At 41.8% G+C, this 15,376-nt stretch overlaps 1 protein-coding gene across 1 annotated transcript in view; it reads right to left on the bottom strand.

Moving 5' to 3' along the window:
- Positions 1-15,376, bottom strand: part of insrb (insulin receptor b) — a 101,873-nt gene that overhangs the window by 57,351 nt on the left and 29,146 nt on the right.

Here is a 15,376-nt window from a genome sequence, read left to right on the forward strand (position 1 = left end):
TCCAATCCTTTAAATTACGTGATCATTTTCATATTCCTCAAATTTAAAATGTTTAAAAATGAAGTCTGTGAAGCAGAAACGTTTCCTCTTCTGAGATTAAGATCAACTTTATAAAGAACAAACCCTGGAGACCCTTGCTCTTTAATCACTTCCTGTGTGAGGCCCATTATATCTCCCTGTGTGCCCCTGCTGCTAGGCAAAACACACACACACACACACACACACACCTGTCCATCGGCACTTCTTGTCTTTGTGAGGCCTCCAGGAATGTGTGTGTGTGTGTGTGTGTGTGTGTGTGTGTGTGTGTCCTACCCTGTAGTTATGGCCAGCAAATAGCCCGTCGGTTGCTGTCCCGTCCCCCCCATACTCTACTTACTCACCTTTGACCTGCGGGGGTCAACCCAGGGTCACATTCTCCCAATAATGCACCCCCCACACACCCATCTCCCCACAAGTATGGCCTTAAATAGACAGCTCTCCGGACCGGACCATTACAGCCGGAGCGGGGGTGCTGGTCACCATCAAAGCTCCGTTTTCTGAGAATTACCCCTCCGTATCCCGAACCTTCACACACTCTGGGTGGGGAGCGACTCCCTGGAGGGGCTGAGGGTTGTGCTAATAGAAACCTGGTCGATGGTTCAAGGAAAAGAGACCGAAGAGCGAAGAGAGCCGAGTCTGGAGAGGAACACGGGGGAAAGTCGGATGTACTGCTGCACGATTAATAGAGATCTAATTGAAATTGCAATAAGGACTAGTGTAGGAAGCAGTGTCATTTTTAAAGGCTTAATATGTGTTAAAACATATTTAAAATCAAGTATTATTATCCCTTAACTAGTTTCAGTTTATAATACTGTTATAAGGGTGTAATAGTGGTGTGATGTGGGTGTACAACTGGTCTAAACATTTAGAAATAGGGGTGTAATAGGGGTGTAATATGGTTATAATATGGGTGTAATATTGGTGTAATATTGTTCATTTAGGGCGGCAGTGGCTTAGTCTGTAAGGGCTTGGACTGGGGTCCAAAGGGTCGCCGGTTCACGTCCCGATTGGACCAGAAAAATGGATTGAGAGCTGGAGAGGTACCAGTAAGGCACCAAACCCTAAAACTGCTCGCTTTTGTCTGTTTGTAAATGACAATAGCATTACACATGGAAGAGGAGAAGTGCTTTAACTATGGGGGTAAGAAATATTACAGAAAAGTATTCAAATGTTAGTAAACACACACACACACACACACACACACACACACACACACACACACACACACACACACACACACACACACACACACACACACACACACACACACACACACACACACACACACACACACACACACACACACACACACACACACACACAGCAGCGATTAATGAAATAAACATTTGGCATTCCTGTTAACGGATCTCCATTCATCCAACTTCTCTTCCCTTTCATTCTCACTCACATGTAAATAATACCCCCCCCCCCCCCTCTCCCGCCTCCCCTGGGGCTCGGCAGTAGGAAGTGTTTTGGACAAAGGCAGGAAGTAATGAGGAAGTCCTTTCCGACAGCTCGGGCAGTAACGACCGCTCGCCTGCCAACACGCTTTCCTCTGCTGCTCACACACGCTGACCCTCGCAGGGAAACACACACCAATCCATCGGTGCACAGAAGGAATCCCACTATTACCAGTTCAAGGTCGACTTCTTTACTTACATTTAAAGCACTCTTTCCTATTAAAACGTAGTGTCCTTAATTTGTCGGCTGTCATGTACGGTAACGTGCCAGAGTTTAGTGCTTGGACACACAAAGTAGACACGGCTCTCTCTCCCCCTAACCCTACTTTTCCTTTCGTCAAATATCTGTCAATTCAGTAAACCAACAACCAATTGGTCTGCCTTAAAAATCATCTATCTGCAAGAGAGTTCCCCCCAAAAAAAGTCCAAGCAGGACCTTGGATGAATTTAATAGAGATCAGAGATGCAAGCTAACACTCGTCTTAGTAAAGTCTGAATTAAACCGGTAATCTATAACCACGTACAGCTCCAGGTATTACTTCAGCAGCAATATGAGCTCCTTTTTTACTCATATTTCGATCAAACCTCAGTTTTTCCGCCTCCTATTTCGCTATTCAGAGAGAATTCCTTCTATGTCATTGCAGCAGCTACAACAAAATCTGAATAGTAACCCTGACAGAGCTTTACAGACATCAAACTAGAAATATACATATGATAAATACCACCTATATATCCAGATTTGAGTGAGTAAATAAATAAGTAAATACAGCATTAAATATACGTCGAATTGAAGTGCAGAAATGTAGTGTTTATAGTAACTGTAGAAGTGCATGTCAGTGTTTAACAGAATCAGTTCAGGTTTGTAAGACTTTCCATCGTCTCAGAAAGCTATTCTTCGTCTCTTACAACAGTTTGTCTCTAAAAGCAGTTTTTTTGTCCACAAAAGCAACATTCTTGTCTCTAAAAAAGTGTTTAATTTGTCTCTAAAAGCCATTTTACTTTTATAAAATATCTTCTTTCGTTACTAATAGCAGTTTTTACGCCTTTAAAAGCCATTCTTTGTCTCCAAAAGCCGTTACTCGTCTCTAGAAGCAGTTTTATCGTCTATAGTGGCAATGTTTCGTCTCCAAAAGCGTTAAAAATATCACTAAAAGCAGTTTTCCATCTCTAACAGCAGTTCTTCCGTCTATATGAATCCAAATGTGTGTCTCCAGAAGCTTGTTTTTTGTCACTAAAAGCAGTTTTTCATCTCTAAACGCCGTTTATTTCTCTCAGAGTTTATTTCCTCTCTTAAAGCCACATCATCCTTAAAAGCTGTTTTTCTCATCTCCCTAAACTGCTTTTACGTATCTGAAAGCTGTTTGTTCGTCCACAGACATGACATGTGGTTGAACTCATTACCTGCCCCCTGATTGGCTAAAGCATTTCCCACCAGCAGAAGTATAGCATGCCCCCCCCCCCCCCGTCCTCTACTCATCTCTACAACCAACAGCCAATCAGCAGCTAGCACAGTGGGCAGCGTGCTCCACTTAGCCTGCCGGTGTGTGTGTGTGTGTGTGTGTGTGTGTGTGTACTACACTTGGCCCTGTGCGCGAGTGTGTATCTGTTTTGCACATGTCTATCTGAATGTGCACCGTTACAGTAGGGTTTCAGAGTGTGTGTGTGTGTGTGTGTGTGTGTGTGTGTGTGTGTGTAGCAGGAAGTGGGAGTGCCGGTCCATTGATGAGCTGGAGGAGAGAGTTTTCCCGATTTCCCCGGGGCACCCAGCACTCACTGAGAGCAACACACACACACACACACACACACACACACACACCTGATGCCAGCTTTTCAAAGGTAATTTGGAATTGTCAACAAGGATGTGAGTTACCAGGAAGGACAACACAAAGACTAACTCTGCCTCTCCATCCGTCTGTTTCTATCCCTCTTTGTCCCTTATAAGATATTCATGGTGTGTGTGTGTGTGTGTGTGTGTGTGTGTGTGTGTGTGTGTGTGTGTGTGTGTGTGTGTGTGTGTGTGTGTGTGTGTTTGTGTGTGTGTGTTTAACTATCACACATGGATGGCATCAAAGAGGAGCTTGTCTACAGCAATAACTGAGGGACAGATGAGGACACTGTGTCCTGAGTGTGTGTGTGTGTGTGTGTGTGTGTGTGTGAGAGAGAGTGTATCACTATCAGGATCACATCACTTGTAATTCACTTTACTCCTGACCTGGAGCAGAGGAGGAAATTGGAAACAATTCAAATACTATCATCAGTGTGTGTGTGTGTGTGTGTGTGTGTGTGTGTGTGTGTGTGTGTGTGTGTGTGTGTGTGTGTGTGTGTGTGTTGTGTGTGTGTGTGTGTGTGTGTTCTACTTTCCCCTATTTGAATGAGCAGGAGGAAGAGGGAGAGGTTCACAGTGGAAGAAAACTAAGTCTTAAATCTGCTGCAAAATCTGGGGTTTTTAATCAAGATCAGGGCAAATCAATAACTGGGACTAAAAATAATATGTTGATCTGAACATCTAAAATAATAACAGTCCGTTGTCAACTTATGTCCCTCATTAGAATCATCTGAAATTGGGTTTTGTGACAGCTTTATAAAATAAAACATACTTAAAAAAACAGACAAGTTTAAATAATAATAATAATTATAATAATAATTAGTATAAATATAATTTAAAGTAAAACGTAAAATATAAGAATATAAACATAATTAATCTAAACACAAAAATTAAGTAAAATATCCAATAAAATTATAAAATAAAAATACTTATTTATACAAAAATATAAAGTCAAATTAAATCTCTACAAAAGATAAGATCAAATACAATATATTCATATAAACATAATTAATATAAATATAAAACATGAAGTAAAATGTCCAATAAAATGATGAAATAAATAAATACTTTGATATAACATTTAGATTTATTTAAAGACTCAAATTAAATAATACATTAAAAAAAGATCAAATAAAATAACATATTTTAAACAAACACAAATTAAAATTAGCATAAAAAGATACAATTATATATATATATATATTTGCACATTGTCATACAATACATAACATGTATCAGGTCACCTATTAGAATTAATGCTGAATTGCACAGTTATGGTGAAACAAGTCCCAGTTCCTGTCTATCGTGCTTGACGCTCACGTGTAATATATCACGCCATCACAAATACCCGTCCTGTTCTCTCCTGTACGTGTTCAGCACTTTCCTCTCACTGTGTACAAGTGATTCAGTTTACTGTAAAACAAGCTCCCACTTCCAGGCAGCAGTCGGTAAAGAAAGTAGGATAGTGTTTCTGACTCGTGTCGCCTCTCACTTGGGAAGCATCTGTGCCAAAGTTCAAGTGGCCTCACGCCTTTTAGGAGAATCTTTTCGACACGTGAAATGAATGTGCTAATATGCCCCTAAGGGACTACTCTGTGCACTTTCATTTCGTCCTCATGGCATGACCTTTGCAGCCCTAACCCAGGAACACCAGCCACTCCTACTGCTCCTCCTCCTCCTTCTCCTCCTCCAGATGAGAGAAGAGCTGTGACTCAATATCAGAGCAAAGGTTGTTGCTGCAAGCGTCACATTTAATGAAGCGTTTGAACGTGCACAATGCCAGTAACTGACTCTGTGACTCACTGAATGCATGTGGACATTTATAGTTTACTTTAGTTTCAAGATGTGTATTATTATTTACAGGCCGTAAACATAGCAGATAGAGCTAGAGTGTCACATGAGGTGTATATAAGTATGGATGAATATTAAAGAGGCCCTGTTACGCTTTAGGAGCTTTCCTGCATTGGTTCTTTGGTGCATGTAAATGGTCTGCAAAGGCTAAAACCCCAAAGGGAGGGAAACTCCTGGTGATTTGTAAACCTCTTAGAGATGTCCCGCCCCTTAACCTATCACGTACATTGCGTTGGAGTGCTAGCCAATGGGAGCGCAAGTGTTACATAGGGATGTCATTATGGGAGTGTGTCGACACCGGGATTTAGCCTTTGCAGACCTTTTACATGCACACAAACCTATATAAAACATTACAAAATGCATAAATGAGCCCCTTGAACTGGCTGAAAATGACTTTATTTGACAAATATTCCACCATATTTGCATATTTAGTTTGTCTCGCTGTTTTTAAACGTACTTTAAATGTCTTTACGAGACATTAAGTTCCCATCCGGACGGCAGCAGCCTGTTCAGAGATCAGCGGTGCGAGGGTCACAGAGCCATGCTGAATGACGCACGTTGATCCATTTAGAGCGACCACCGGTTTAACCTGTGCCGCTCCGAAAGTGTGTGTGTGTTTAATGGAGAGAGGGCACTTTCCTCTGTGTGACTCTATGTTTCTGTGTGTGTGTGTGTGTGTGTGTGTGTGTGTGTGTGTGTGTGTGTGTGTGTGTGTGTGTGTGTGTGTGCCTGAAAACAATTGCAGCAAACAACAAAGCACGTAGGCGCAGGAGAGGTGAACTGTGACCTGGAAAGCTTTCTCTTCTCCTGTGTTGTGTGTGTGTGTGTGTGTGTGTGTGTGTGTGTGTGTGTGTGTGTGTGTGTGTGTGTGTGTGTGTGTGTGTGTGTGTCCTCTCTGAATATCACTTCCTGCTTTCCTCCTCCTTCCTTCAGGATGAAAATCACCACAGTGATTTGAACAGAAATAAAGCATGCAAAGTAAAGTGGTAAAGGAGGAACAACTGGTGTTACTGGTTTCGGGAAATATATAAATGTAAGGGGGTGAACTGAAATGAGCCGAGATCTGAATGGTACACATCATAAATACCAGTATGAGGCGCTGACGTCACTTCCGGACACAATTAAGCCCCGCCCACTTTCCGGTGTAAATCCTGCATCAGAGTGAAGCAGAAAATAATAGTGTCTTCACGTCTTAAAGCTGCTGAGTAATATATTGCACCTCAAACAACAAATAAATCCAGAGTTTCTTTACTTCCTCTCCAGAAGAAAGGAGAGTAAAAGAAAGGATCAGAAATCTCAGTCTCAGTGTCAGCCTGCTGCCTGCCACTCGTCCCCCCGCAGACCCACCGGACATCCATCCCCTATTTATTCTCCGTAAGCTGTCTCTGCCGTCTGCCCAGACACCTGAATCCATCTCCATATCTCTGGACTCATTAAACCCTTTCTGACCCACAGAGAGATTGTTTCCTGGCATCACTTTATTATTTTTACAGTGAGATGGGATTGTCTTCTTATCATCCTTTAAAAAAGTAATAAAACCTCCTGTGTTTCTGGGCTCCTGTCACATCTACTCACTGCAGCCTAAACTACAATATATAAGTCCTATGAGTCCTGCACCTCTATGGAAACAGGTGGGGACTAAAACTTGTACTTTGTGCCATAAATATCACATTAAATGCCATAAATCCACCAACAAAAAAAAAACCGCATGTCCTTATTTTACAAAAATAGGAATAAAAATAGAACCTCCATAAAACTTTTTCCCAGGATCCCACAAGTGTTAGCAATATTATCGAGAAGCGGGGGCTCCACATGCGTAACATATGGAAGTATTTACGTTTTTTTTACAGCCTCTACTTACAGCCTCTCCTGCGCTGTGTAAACAACCTGCAGTTCAGTCGGAGTTTCACTCAACCTGTCACGTGACTTTTTGGCCGAGTCATTTATGGCTTCCCAGTTGTGCCGAGGAGGAGCAGAGGAGCCATGTTTCTTTCAAAACGCATTTGGTGACTGCATCAACTTTATATAGAACATAAAGAATAGAAACGTCAGTGTTTTAAGCTGTTTCTGCTGTTTTAAGGTACGGCTACGTTTGCTGACAGAAGCGATCGTCACACATGATGAGTTCGAGGAGCGTAGGAAATTTGAACATCGCACAATCACTTCTGTTCTGACAGTTTCTGACGACAATAAATGTTGTATTTATTTTTTAAACGTGCCTATTATACCCACCAGCAGGGGTTTACAGGGTTGAGAGGGTTGTATTGTTTATCAGACTTTCTAAAAAACCCAAACCAAAGACAGCTAAGATCCAGAAACCGAAATTAAACGCCCTTTTCATTACAATACTGTCAGTGCACACTGCACATTGGAAATGCACATATTTCAATCCAATTTGAATTTCATTTCTACGGTAAAAACCTATATTTTAATGTAAATATTGTTATATTTTTAATGGTATTATAGTTATCTTTTTATAATAGTCCCAATTTTTGTTTTATTTTTATTTGATGCACCATGACACCAAGTCAAATTCCTCATATGTGTACTTGCCAATAAACCTGTTTCTGATTCTGATTCTATCCCATGAACAGCCATACGTACCCAGGCGAGCATGACGAATATTTAAAGTAGGCCTATGTCTGCTCACAATTTACTTCATTTACTTGCGTAATTTGACTCCTAGTTTATCATTTTGCTGAACACATCTGGTGCAGGAGCCACTGATCCATGAACCCCACTGGACCTGGATCCAATGAGGAATATTAACACCAGTAGCAAAAATTAAGGCTGCAGGATAATGGGTATTTTATCCAAGTCGCAATATGCGCCAATGCAAAAATCAAGTTACAGTAAGCACAACATTTGTAAAGAGGTAAATATGTGTCCATTAGGTATTGTTCTCACAGCAGAGATATCCTGCCCTTGGTACAGATGCTCTTCACAAACACACCGTAGATTATACATATCGGAATTGCAAATTCAGTTAAAATAATCCCAATTCCTTATTGTTTTCCATAAATACTTGCAATCCAAAGACATATTATAACACAGGTTGCAAAAACGCATGCATAATTTGCCTCAATATTCATCCTTTACCAGGAAGTGAATCTTTCCTTTCTATTCTGCAGTGGGTTATTCTGTGCAAGGTCGGCTGCAGAAAGGCTTCACTGCTGAGACACATTTATACTGGTTCTGTCCACTTAAGGAAAGTTGAAGGATTCCAATTCATTGAGGCTTAGTGAGTATATAACGCCTTGAAAAAATAAACATAAAGCCGACTCTCATCCTTGATCGATGCACACTGCTGTCCCGGGAAAAAAGGAAGCAACACTCGACAACAACAGAGTCAAGGTGACAGCTTGTAAACTGCAGCACTCTCACACACACACACACACACACACACACAATATATATATACATGAGAGATACAGATACGTACAAGAGAACGGAGAAAATGGCACTTGGCAATGAACATCAGATCTCATACTCCCAAGGCTGCTTGGATTGCCACCAATTTACTTAACGGCCCTGCACAGTTAAACATGACATTTCCTGGTGCTCTCACACACACACACATGCTTGCTCGCTCGCTCACACACACACACACACTGCTCACAGTGGTTTTCCTGCTTGGAAGGAGCAGGTGTAAAAATGATAATAATAACTTAAACTTATATAGCGCCTTTCATGGACTGAAACTGCTTGTTTTCAAGGTCGCTTTACAAATAGGGAGGGGAAAAGGGGAGTGAGGGTTAGGGATCAAAGGACTTAGTGCAGAGAAATGTTTTGAGGTGCTTTTTGAACATGGGCAGGGATTGAGCAGAGCGGACGTGGAGTGGTAGACTGTTCCAGAGTGTGGGAGCATTGGCAGAGAAGGCCCTGTCCCCAAAAGTTCGCAATCTGGTGCGGGGAGTGGCCAGCAGGTCATTGTCAGAGGACCGCAGGGAACGTGACTGAGTGTAAGGGTGGAGGAGATCTGTGAGGTGTTGTGGTGAGAGTCCATGGAGAGATTTGTAGGTGAGCAGGAGGATCTTGTAGGTGATGCGTGACTTGACTGGCAACCAGTGGAGCTGTTGGAGGATGGGAGTGATATGCTGCCAGGGCTTTGTGTGGGTTAAAACCCTGGCAGCTGAGTTCTGGGCGTACTGGAGTCTGCTAAGGGCCTTGATGGGCAGTCCAGACAGGACAACGTTGCAGTAGTACAGAGGGGAGGTGATGAAGGCATGGATGAGTGTCTCTGTGACTGAAGGCCGGAGTCGTGAGATCTTTCTGAGGTGGTAGAAGGCAGACTTGGTGATGTTGTTGATGTGGGACCGGAAGGAGAGAGTGGAGTCCAGGATGACGCCCAGGTTGCGCACCTCAGGAGATGGGGAAATGGATCAGCCATCCACAACCAGGGCCAGGTCACCAACTTTCCTGAGCAGTGGTGCAGGGGCCACCACCATGAGCTCTGTCATATTGCTGTTTAGTTGGAGTAGGTTTGTGGTCATCCATGATTTGAGTTCCTGCAGGCAGTTGACAAGTTGTGTGGGTGGGAGCTGGGAGGAGGGGTTTGTGCTGATATAGAGTTGGATGTGTAAGATCAGAGGAATGCAGGCTCTCCCTGGCTCTAACCTAAGGCGAGTGGAACCCTTTAAAAACACAACAAGAACAATGCCACAGTTTCCACTCACACAATAAACTTTAATGCTCCATCTAATGTTCCTCCGCCCTGCACACACACACACACACCCCCACACACACACACGTGTTTGTTAACTGTGAGATCTCATTAAAGGTCCTTTAGTTTCCTCACAGCCCCCGCCTCGTGTGTTAATGTATATCAGCGCTCACACACTCAGGGAAACAACGAACACACATCCTTTATCTCACGAGGGACTCAAACACGGCTGCAACTCAACAAAGCTGCTGAAATACAATTGAAACGTTTAGAAATCACTGATAACAACACTTATTCTGTTACTGCTGTTATTGTTATAGTCAGCGTCACAATAATTATGCTTTTATAGTTATATTGGTGAGATAAGTTATAGCTTTATACATCCTGAAAGAAACTCTTGAGCCAGGGATTTATTTAAAATAATACATTTGAATAAAATAAGAATAAAAAACTACTTTATATAATAAATATAAGAACTAATACGAACACTTCTGCTAAATAAATATTCATTTAGTCAAATAACAAATTTAAAATAAGAAGTAAATGACACTCAAATGTTCACATTTCTTTAGGAAAATATTAAGAAAAAGTGAGAATAAAAATATGAAATGTCTAAGCAGTAAAAAAAAACACCAGTGCAAAAATATAGAATATTAATAAAAATAAGATAAAACATAAAATAATAATTCTAAATAATATAAAAATATAAGTTTATAAGATGTAATATTTACACAATAAATATAAAGAAGCTAGTGAAATAAATGCATAACACACGGCTAATGTGTACATCTGTTTACAGTATACATGTCATTTTCAACTGTACAGGATTTCATTTTACATTCCTTTTTATTTTATGTATATTTTTTTCTTTTTGCTGCACTTTTTATTTCTCTACTTTATTATTGATTGATTTGATGTTCAGTATATAACATGTTGCATTGCTGGAGGAGCCTAAGACTTCAGCTTCTCTTCTAAAACCACTCTGTAACTATTGTGCATCCTGCCGCTGTAGGTCAAAAACAAGTGAAACCACGACCCTCACCTCCAGTGTGTGTGTGTGTGTGTGTGTGTGTGTGTGTGTGTGTGTGTAGCCTCCCTGCACACACTCCCTCGCCGCGGGGGCAGACAGCCATTGCATCATGTTCTAGAAACGGCTCCTGCTTCGACACACACTCCCTGACTGAGGTGGAGACGGTCACATGACCCGCTGCTCGGCCTCATACCTGCGGCCACGGGGCCCCCCTCCCCAGCTCAGGAGACATGAACACACACGCACAGCGGGTCGTTTGCACACACTCCTGTTTATCAGTCCACATTCTCTTTTGCTTTTAATGGTCGGCAGGTTGGCTCTTTGAAATCGGGTCCAACGCCTGTAGTAATCAAACGTCTCAGCGGAGGAGGAAAACAGTTTGGGGAATTAACCAGAGTGATCAGAGCGGGAACTGAGCGAGCAGGGAAGTGGGGAGAGAGGAAGAAGTGGAGTGTTGGAAATGAAATGCAAACCTGTGAAGGCAACTACTGTCTGAACAACTCTAAGTTACTTCATCATTTGAACCATTTTGGGCACTTTTAAGTAAGAATGATTGGTGCATAAAGTCACCGTTTTAATACAAAATGAGCCAAAATAAAATCTCCTTCCAGTAATCCCCACCTTGTGTCAACATGAGTCATTAAACTGACAGTACAGCTGTTTCAAAGTGTGCAAACATCTGTATGTGTGAGATATATAATGCATTTGTTGATAGCTACTTCTCAAAAATACCACAAGTTTAGCCCTGCAGAAGTTTTCAGCAGTTCGTTTCCAGATTTGGGACTTTAAAAGCTTATCTTACTTTACTAAGATTTCCCTTCTGGAGTTCTACGGGACATTTTTGCAAATTGATCAAGATTTTCAGATGCATTTTGAGATTTCATTTGTGTATTTTTGCCATAAAATGTTAAATCAAATAGGCTTACTGTTGATTTCCATTACTTTTTACATTTCACAAATCAAATCCCAGACAGATATTTGCTCTAACCTCAATCCTCTATTTCTACTCAACTTAATTGGATATTTTTCAGTCAAAAAGTCATAGCTTTTTTTTCTTAAATGTGTGAGCAGGAGTAAAATTGAAAGGATACCTAATTTCGTAAACGTCTTCCTTAATAAATACAGGTTCAGATCCCCACAAATATCACCAACATGAACTGCAGCCCTGCACCACATAAGTTCCAATGCTCAAACACCTGACCATTTGAAGTGTGTGTGTGTGTGTGTGTGTGTGTGTGTGTGTGTGTGTGTGTGTGTGTGTGTGAGGATAAATCTATTTCCTGTACTACATTCCCGGCAGCTGGCAGGAAGTGGAGGAGCCAGCGTTCCATGCGGCCTGCAGTCAGGGGTACTTGGGCTGCGACGGTCGCTGTGAAAGAATAAACACGCTGCGCTTTGAACGTCAGCCCTTCAGTCGGACGCGGAGCAGAAAAAAAAACAACACAAGCTATAATCGCCCTGAAAAAATAATAAGCATTCTCTCCGTGCGTCTCACAATAGATTCTGTCTCTGTGTTTATGGCAGGAAAGGCCGACCGGCCGACACACTGGCTGCAGCGCCGAGCAAAAAACCACAGCTTGTTTGAGAAAAATATGAACAATTTTTTAACAAACAACGTGCTTTACTGAGTCTTCCTGTCCGTCAAACCCTCCTTCGCCGCATGCTTCCCTTGTTAGTCTAGTCTCCAACCGGGAGATGTTGAATACACCGAAGTTCTATGACAGAAACGTAGAGTACGGGTCTCCAGCACACAGAAACTGCCCGACGTGACGCGCGATGAGCACGTTGTGTTAATTAGCGTTAGTGTGGACAATAGTGGCTTGGCTAATTTGGACTATTTTGGAGTGTTTGTTTTTATTTTTGAGGATGCTGAATGCATTTCTGATACTTTCAGGATCCAAAAATTGCAGTTTTAGCCAGAAAGTGGCCATATGTTTACTCTTCGTGGGGCTGATTTTGACTACCATGAGCAGTGTTGCGACGATTACATATGGAGACACAAATACATTAATTTGCTCTACTGGGGAGAATTTATAATCAAATAAATAGGCAATCCGTCCAATGCAAATGATCAAAAGTCCCCTGAATCTTCCAAATTGACCCAAAATGTACAGAAATCGTACAGGAAATTGGTATTTTCTGGCATTTTGGATCATGAAATGTCAGAAATGCATTCAATTATCCCCAAAACCAATCCGAAATCCAATTTTCCACATAAGCTATAATGCTAATTAATGGTAATTAATGCAACTTTTGCTTATCGTGCAAATTGCCGCACATATGCACGTCAGCATCCTGCAGTTTCTATGTGCTGGGGACCCCTACTATACATTTCTATCATAAAACTTTGGGTTACTCAACATTTACGTGTTCACAAAAGGACTATGAGCTACACTAAATGGAGCACCAGATGAAAATTATAACTCTGGTCAATTGTTTTTCAGATAAATAGAAAATCTGTCCAATCTCAGATGATCTAGAGTCCCCTAAATCTTCCAAATCAATCCAAAATGTATTAAAATTAGCCCCCAGAGAGTACAAATATTGGCATTTTCTGGTTAAAAACGGCCATTTTGGATCCTGTAAATGGATTTAGCATCCTCAATAACCCCCAAAACCACTCCAAAGTATTTTAAAATATTGTCCCCATGTGCTTATTCATGCTAATTAGCTCAACTTTTGCTTATTGTGCAAATTGCCCAACATATGCACATCAGCATCCAGCTGGTTCTATGTGCTGGGGACCCCTACTATGCATTTCTATCCTACAATTTTGGGGTTTTCAACATTTCCGGGTTCGTAACTGGCCTATATTATTCCACCTTTGCACTTCCCTGTGAGTCATTTCACACATCATGCAGATCCTATGATTACAGATCACTTTAACCACAATGCTCCAGTCAATGAATGCTAATCAGAGGGACCCCCCCACCCCCCCCCCCCCCCTCCATCCGCTGATATGAGGAGCAACCCTCTGCATCTCAGAAATCGTTACAGAAACCATTTGCAGTGAAAACAGCGGTCGTCTAAATTGATTTCTGGGAGGAAAAGAAAAAATACCTCCAGTGCGTATCATCATTACGTGTCTCAACGGACCGCTTTACAACGTGATGGATTCTGGAGAAGGTGCAACTATCATCAGACACTTAAACGGAGAGACCGGTTCAACACCTGACAACAATCCACTCTCTAATCCGATGAAGGACACATTTGACACAACAGCTCGGGATGTAAACAGGAAGTAAAATGACACTCATGGAGTCAGTTAGTTATAGCTGTAGGGGTGCAACTCAAGCCTTGGTTTTTACCCGGTATTACTTTACATCGGGACAAATTGTAGCCAATAAAAGTCTGCCAGATGAGACAAAGTAGTTCCTGTTTGTAATGAACTCAGGGGTGAACAGATAGCTTTCAAAACGTGACTCTGATACTCAAGAAAACCTCGTTCTCAGGAGTGAGCACGAGAAAAAGTCAGATTTCTTCTAAACGCTCTGCCATTTTAACGTGGCTGCTGGGAACGCTTTGAATCTTAATATTTCAACCTTTGTAAGAAAAGCTCTGATGACTTCACAGTAGAAATGAGAGTATTTCGAACCTCTTACAGACAGCAACTATCCTTACAAAGACCGAAAAAAGCAGATTTTAATGACCTAATTAGCCAAGCAAACACTGGATGTTGCTGCCTTGGACTTTTATCTCAATGAGCTCATCTTCCTCCTCGCTCTACGGCTGTCACACTGAGCCTCGTTAAGCTCAGCGATGCGAGTGTGAGAGCAAGCATCTCACGGTCAAACAAATATACATATAGCGCAATAGCAACGCTAGTTTGGGTAATTGGACAGCAGTGGTACTTCGTGTAGATATCATAGGCATAGAAACGATTAAAAAGGTGCTGGGAGAGTTTGTTTTTTTGAAACTCTGCCAAAGCCTTTCTGCATAAAGGAAACAAAAGCTGTGTCACCATAGAGTGGCGCAGGGACGACGTATTTGTGTAGTAAGCTGCGCATGGGTTCCCTCAACAAAAAAGGCAATGCGATTTCTCCAGAGGATTTTTGGAAAAAATTAGATCTGTGGAAAACTACCCTGTTTGATAAATGCACGTTTTGTTCAGCCGGATAATCTCCTCATGTCTACCCTACTCTTATCATTTTCAAATCATAAATCTAATCGGCAGAAGCAAAATGCTAACGTCATGCTATAAACGAGCTACAGACGAGTACAGCGGGGTCGCACGACTTCAACGTCACGCCGACTTAAGGTCCTTTCAACTGACTTTCAAAAATACAGTCTCTGAACTTTGTGTCAACCACAGACCTTATTTCCAGCTATCGTCCAAAATCCTACGGGGAAATCCCACTGACTCTGAGACGAGAGAACCAGAAGTGGTATAATGCTAACTCACTTCCGGGTTTTAGGACTCGTTGCCTGCACCGCTCCGTAAAGATTATGGGAGCAAATGAAGAACAAACAGAACAATCTCTCCACGGTTTAAAGCAGATTGAAATCCA

This window comes from Eleginops maclovinus, chromosome 9 (genome assembly GCF_036324505.1).
Source record: "Eleginops maclovinus isolate JMC-PN-2008 ecotype Puerto Natales chromosome 9, JC_Emac_rtc_rv5, whole genome shotgun sequence".
Classification (NCBI taxonomy): Eukaryota; Metazoa; Chordata; class Actinopteri; order Perciformes; family Eleginopidae; genus Eleginops; species Eleginops maclovinus.